This window comes from Corylus avellana, chromosome ca3 (genome assembly GCF_901000735.1).
Source record: "Corylus avellana chromosome ca3, CavTom2PMs-1.0".
NCBI classification, from domain to species: Eukaryota; Viridiplantae; Streptophyta; class Magnoliopsida; order Fagales; family Betulaceae; genus Corylus; species Corylus avellana.
In genome coordinates, this window is record NC_081543.1 from 1,175,775 (window position 1) to 1,182,152 (window position 6,378).

Genomic DNA, 6,378 nt, shown 5'->3' on the forward strand with positions numbered 1-6,378 from the left:
ATCTAGTTTCCTCAACTGGTTTCTCTCAGCCATGCACTAGCCCACTGCACTCCTCGGCTCTTTAGCTGCCCATCGACGCAAAACAGCTTCATCTCGTCCACCACGCATGGGTCAGTGTGCTTTGCTTCTCTCACTCCGACTGTTGTAGCTATTTGCTGGCTTATATATATATATAAAGGTTTGACTTCTCCTTAGATCTACTTTTATGAGCATCTTTGGGTTAAATTTTTATTCTAGTCTTCTGGTCGAATATGATTAGTTTTAGTGTGAGAGTTTTACTCCCATGGCCAAGAAAATAAAAGTTGGAAATATGTGCTACTTATGTATTAGATTGAGTCTGCCTGGAGCAGATCTGTTCCATAACTGAAGTTTGAACATGGGCTAGCGAATGTTGAAGTCATAGATAAGACTTAATTGTAAGATTTTTATGTTTGTTTTTATGACTTTGTAATTTCATAGTATTATCTATGATTTATTAGAACTTTATGCTTTCTGATATAAGCTTTATACTTTTGATTTTTTTCAATAAATGAATTTGAAAGATTTTCATAAAAAAAAATATATATAAACCATTAATTGCACTATATAACTTTAAATCCAATTTTATTTGAAATTTGTAATCTCCAATGCAATAAAAGTGGTCTTTTTTTCACAGCTCTTCTATCATTGTTGGAGACATCATGTACATGATGTTCTTAGAGCTGGGCGCTATAGGAGATTCGGCCCAAGGCCGAAATGAAGCGAGAGGAGATTGGCGGTCGGGATTTTGGGATTTGGGCCGAATCTCTTTTTGTAGTGGGATTTGGGTTCATTACTATTATGGCTGTTTTGTGTTCTCATTGTGTTGTTGTTTGGGGTTCTCGGTTCTCCTTCCATGTATTGTTTGTGTCGTTTTTCTTTATTTAATGTTTTATGTCACTTTTATCTTTGCCTAGGAGAAAAAAATAATATTTTTTTAGATAATTCTATAATCTACTCTGAAAGATCTTTAATTTTATTTAATTTATTAATATCTATTTAAATTATATACTGAGTTAAAAAAAAAAATTAATTTATTACTTAAAAGTTTTAAAAACAACCCTAATCTTATTTGGGATTGAGGTCCCCCACAATGGTTATGAATTGCAAAGGTATTTTGGGTGCTAGTGTGACTATTTAATTTGCACATAAAGTGATAGATTAATTTCGCTGTGCATCTGAAATTTTTCACCCCTAACACAATTCAAATATACTACTACGTAATTGTTTTCCCTTTCATTTTCTCAATATCAGGAGAAAAAGAAACTCCATTAATGCTTAAGCATGATTTGGAAAATTGAATTCTTCTTAACGATAACCTGGGCACATTCATTCTTTATGGAGTTTGATTTAAAATGATGATAGCCTTAAGCTTGATAAACCTGTTCTTTTGCGGATGCATTCATTTTACAAGTTATTAGTAAAGCTAAATGTTACATGATGTTATTGGTTGATGAACCCAACATTACATGACGTTTTAAAGTACAATCAATTCTTGGTATAGACATTTTTTTTTTTTTTTGAAAAACTTCACTTTGCCCTTTAAAGTATCACCATTTTTGACTTACCCCCCTTAAACTTCAAACTCTCTCACTTTGCTTCTTAAATTTTTAATTTCTACTACTTTGGACGCCAATAGATAAACCAAACGGTTATAACCCATGGAGGCCCAGAGACTATTGTGCTAGAAATCAATGCACCACTTGTCAAAGTCGGTGGACATTAAAGTTGATGAAGAATAAAGACAAAGAAAAATGTTATGTCCAACGTCTATAATCCAACAGAGGACCTAAAGGTCAAAAGTTTTTCTTAAACAATGTTTTGTAACAATTATTACAGCAAATGTGAGGAGTGTTTCTCTCTGCCTTCCTCCAAGTGTTATTTGACGGAATAAATATAATGACAAAATTTATAAAAAGATAAACTTGTCCAACAAGCTTACTTTACAGTTGGCAATGATTAGTAAAGTGAAAGAGAAATCAGAGCTTGGAGAAAAGAGATTTTTTTTTTTTTTTTTTTTTTTTTTTTGAAAAACCGTCCCATAAGTTGATAAATATTTTTCAAAATAATAAATTTTATGAGATAATGACACAAATTAACTTTTGAAAAAAAATAAAAAATTGACATAAATTTTCTTTAAATCAGTTTTGAGGATAAATTTCTTTCGACCCACTTTAATAAATGCCAACAGTTTCTAACATTAAGTTTAAAACGTTTCTAAATTTGTTCCCATGATTCTGAAGTAGTTTAAAACATTACACTTCAAGAAAATAAATGACAAACACATTGATGTCAACAAATAAAATCATTCGTAGGGCTAGGTCGACATGAGTTATTTTGTTTCCTTAATAAGACTATAACATGTGGCACTTGTTTTAACTTTTAAATATAATGGACAGTCAAATTTAAGAATTTGAGAAATTCAAATTTTTAAGAATTCAAGGGAATCCGGATAAAAAAAAAAAAATGAATAAAAAAAAGATGACAATCGCTTCTTTATGCCCTTTTTTTTAGCACCACTTTATAGTAATGACCAAATCAAACAGTCGGCCGCCAGTGTTGCTGAAAGATTGAAAAACTGTTTAAGAATTTGAGTTCAATTTGTATTCCAAAACTTGTTTGTAAGAGCATTAGTAGCAGATGTCCTATATGTGATTTCCTTACTTATGTTTAGGAAAATTTTCAAAAAAACAACAAAAACCTACTTACATCAAATTCTCTACATCTAACCAACTCTCAAGGGTTAGTAAAGTGTTTCTCAATGTGTAAGAAACCGAAAGTAATTTTTTATCCATATTTTTTGTTAATTGGGAATTGTGATGAAATTTGATGAAAAAAGTAATGATAGGTAAGAAACTTGTATTTTTTTTAAGAAATAATATTTTAATGGTATAGAGAAATGTAATGACAGCTATTGTAAAATATATTTTCATAGGAAAGCAAAAAATAGTTTCGTACTCTGAACTTAAGAAAAATCAAAAAGAAGTTGATGCTAGTGCTTTAAAGACCGTAAGGCTTGCTCAGTTTTATTTTAATGATTTTTTTTTTAACATTTTAAGTTATCATTTGGGATAGCCCATCATTACTAACACGAAATATGTATTGTGGATGCATTATTTTATTCATTAATAATATTATAATTGATTATGTCACTTGCGACAACTATAGTTAAAATAGCTTTTTTAACAATAAATATTGTTAAAAATTATTTACACAACCAAATGAAAGATTATTCGATAAATAGTTGTTTGGTTATATATATTGAAAATGATATATTCAAGAAATCATACGTCGATTTCAAATACAAAAACTCATTGAGAACAGCTTACTAACATTGCGAACCAAAATCTTGGCTCCATTACTATTCACAAGATTGATAGGGACAAATCCAAGGGTCAATTCTAATATGCTGCAATACATATATCTTACTGGATCGAGACTCTAATAATTTGCTGCTTTAATTGGCTGCAATTGTGAGAGAGTCTATGATTGAGCGGTCATATATGAACTCTCTCACCCTAAATAATTTAGCGAGTAATTTGCTATCTAGACAATTTAGACAACATATTGATGGAGACGAATACCCTAGCTCCTAAGACACGGAGCGCTGCACAGGAGGGAGCTCAGCTTGGGGAGGAGGGATGGCCTTGCTGCCTCCCTCCTTCCTTTGCCTCTCTACGCATGGTGAGCTAACCTATTTACCTGATGTACCCTAACTCCTTTGCTACCTTCCTCCTCCCCTCGCCCTCTTTGCCTGTGCAGTTTTTCCCCGTCTCTTCCGCCTCTTTTCCCCTCCATCCCTCCCCCTTTTTTTTTCCTCTCTCTGCTCCTCTCTGTTTTCTCTTGTGCGGTGTGGGTAACCCTTGGGATTCCCCACGTTTTGCTTTTGATCCCAGCTACAGCCTTCCCCGTTTCTCTACCTCTTCAGGGTGTCGCCATTTTCCTTCGCTCCGGTCTCCGGCGGGTGCAAATCTGGGGTTTAGATCTGTTTCTTACTGGCTTGCTCGGCAAACGACGCGCTTCGACTCCGCCTCCACTCCTTCTCCGATCCGTGCTCCAGCGTCCAAGCCGCCACTCCATCACCATCTCTAGTGCCTGCAGGTTTTAATTTTGTTTTTTTGTTTTTTTTTTTCCCGTATTTCCTGTATTTTTGGTTGTGTTTTATTGCTTTTGAATAAACTCTGCCAGTCTCCTGGCCTTTGGGCCGCGTTTGAGTGCAGGCTCCTGACCTTCAGGTTGTGGAGGTGGACAGTCTTCTGACTGTCTCGATTTGGGGTCTCAACAGTTTAGTCTCGGTGTGGGAGCTTCTGCTCCTATGCCAAGGTTATTGGCTACCTATATATTGAGTGGTATCTGCCTACAGCAGATCTATTCGTCAATAGAAATTTGTCATAGGATAGCAGATCTATAGTCATTGTAAGGAAATGTAATATTTACCGGGAAAAGTTCACGTAACCCCCTCAAACTACTACTTAATTGATAATGTTTTTTTTCAAATTTTCAATTGTGACAATGTCCCTCCAAACTACAAAAAATTGTCAATATTTTTCTTACCCATTGTAAAATTACCCTAACAAAATTAAAAAAACTAAAACTTCTAGAAAAACCTGTAACTAACAAAAAAAAAAAAAAAATCCAAACGTTTGGCCAATTTTTTTTTTTTTAAAATCAATTTTATAAGAAAAAAATTAAAAAAATTTCGATTTTTTTTTTTTATAAATTTTTATTTTTGTTTTATAATTTTATTTAAATTAAAATTTACATTTAAAAATAAATAAAATTTTCGTTTAATAAAATTAAATTTTTTGTTTTTTAAAACAAAATAAAAAAATAGTTTTTTTTTTTTAATAAAAATTTCCGTTTTAAAAAAAAAAAAATTAAAAATTTTTGTTTAAAAAAAATTGTTTTTTTTTTTAAATATTATTTTTAAATTAAAATTTTTTGTTTTTTAAAAAATCTTTTTTTTTTTTGAATTTATAGAGGTATTTTTGTCTTATTGAGAAATTTATAGGAGCATTTTTGTCTTATTGCTACTCTTGGGGGGGGAGGGACATTGACAATATTTTGGTAGTTTGGAGGGGACATTGTCAATTTGTCGTAATTGAAAGTTTGGGAGGGAGGGGACATTATCAATTGGATGGTAGTTTGAGAATGGTATATGAACTTTACCCATATTTCTTTCTATGGCGTGTATGTGTAGAGCTTTATGCTTGTGGATGTAACCTTCCTTCATTTAATGAGATCTCTATGATTTTATTTAACAAAAAAAAGAAGAAAAAAAACATATTGATGGAGATCTCAATCCTACCCTATTAGAGCACTAGCTACTTTACTTAATATGTTGGAGATGATCTTGCTTCTTTACTCATTTCTATTTTCATCATTTCAATGTAGCAAAAGTAGGTAACGGCTAAAGTAGTGAAAAATCTTTTTAGATTGCTTTCCAGATTTGGCTTAAATGTTATTATTAAAATAACAGTATGTATGATGTAATTTAAGTAACGGTCAAGATTGAATTTCAAAATTGATTTACTTTTAAAAGTTTTTAAATTGGAGAGAAAAAATAAAAAGAGATTTCGAGAGATTCAATCTTAACCATTGCTTAAACTACAACAGACATGTGCAGCATGTAAGCCGGATCCTCATGAATGAATGATGTGCTAGCCATGCTCTCTAATAAAGTATTATGAGTTGAGTAGTTCATACGTACGTCTTTCCTTATTCCTGTTATTTCTTATCTTTGTGTTTTTTTTCTCGAAGGAGAAATGTTATATATTCCCAAATTTTTTTCTTAAAAATTGGTTTCCAAATGATATGTTACCATCTCATGAAATTTATTATTTTGAAAAATGTGACACAAACTCATGGAATGGAATGGTGACACACATTTGAAACCAACTTTTGAAATAAAAATTTAAAATATTTAGCATTTATCTTTCATAAAGATCTCTCTCTAAAAATCTTTGACTGAATTTGCTGGAGTTTGTTTCTTTGACTTCATTTGTTTGGTCCGGTTTTTTTGTAACTAGGAACGAGCGTGTTGCTCTTTCTTCTGGTTGGTTGTTGGTGTTCCAGTCGTCTTTAGCATGGAGAGATTATTTTGTGTTTGTCTTCTTCCATAAAGCTTTCACTCATCAGAATATATATATATATATATATGGAAAAATTACAGTTTAACCTTTCAAAGTTGACAGCGTTTTTCAATTCGAACACTAAAGTTTCAATTTTTGCAATCTATCCCTTCAAAGTTTCAAATTTTTGCAATTTGACCAATTGTATCCAAAACTTTCCATATTGCCCATAATTTTTATTTTTTATAAAAAATATTTTATAAAAAATCAAGGCCACCCCTTTGCCCAT

General features: G+C 31.8%; 1 protein-coding gene across 3 annotated transcripts in view; it reads left to right on the forward strand.

The window, feature by feature from the left end:
* The first annotated feature begins 3,405 nt into the window (after positions 1 to 3,405).
* The window catches only part of LOC132173413 (putative disease resistance RPP13-like protein 1), a 12,815-nt gene continuing 9,842 nt past the window's right edge, over positions 3,406 to 6,378 (forward strand). For all 3 annotated transcript variants that reach the window (XM_059584910.1, XM_059584911.1, XM_059584912.1), the window contains exon 1: positions 3,406 to 4,119. The gene's annotated coding sequence lies outside the window, so the exon portion shown is untranslated. The remainder of the gene's footprint in view (positions 4,120 to 6,378) is intronic.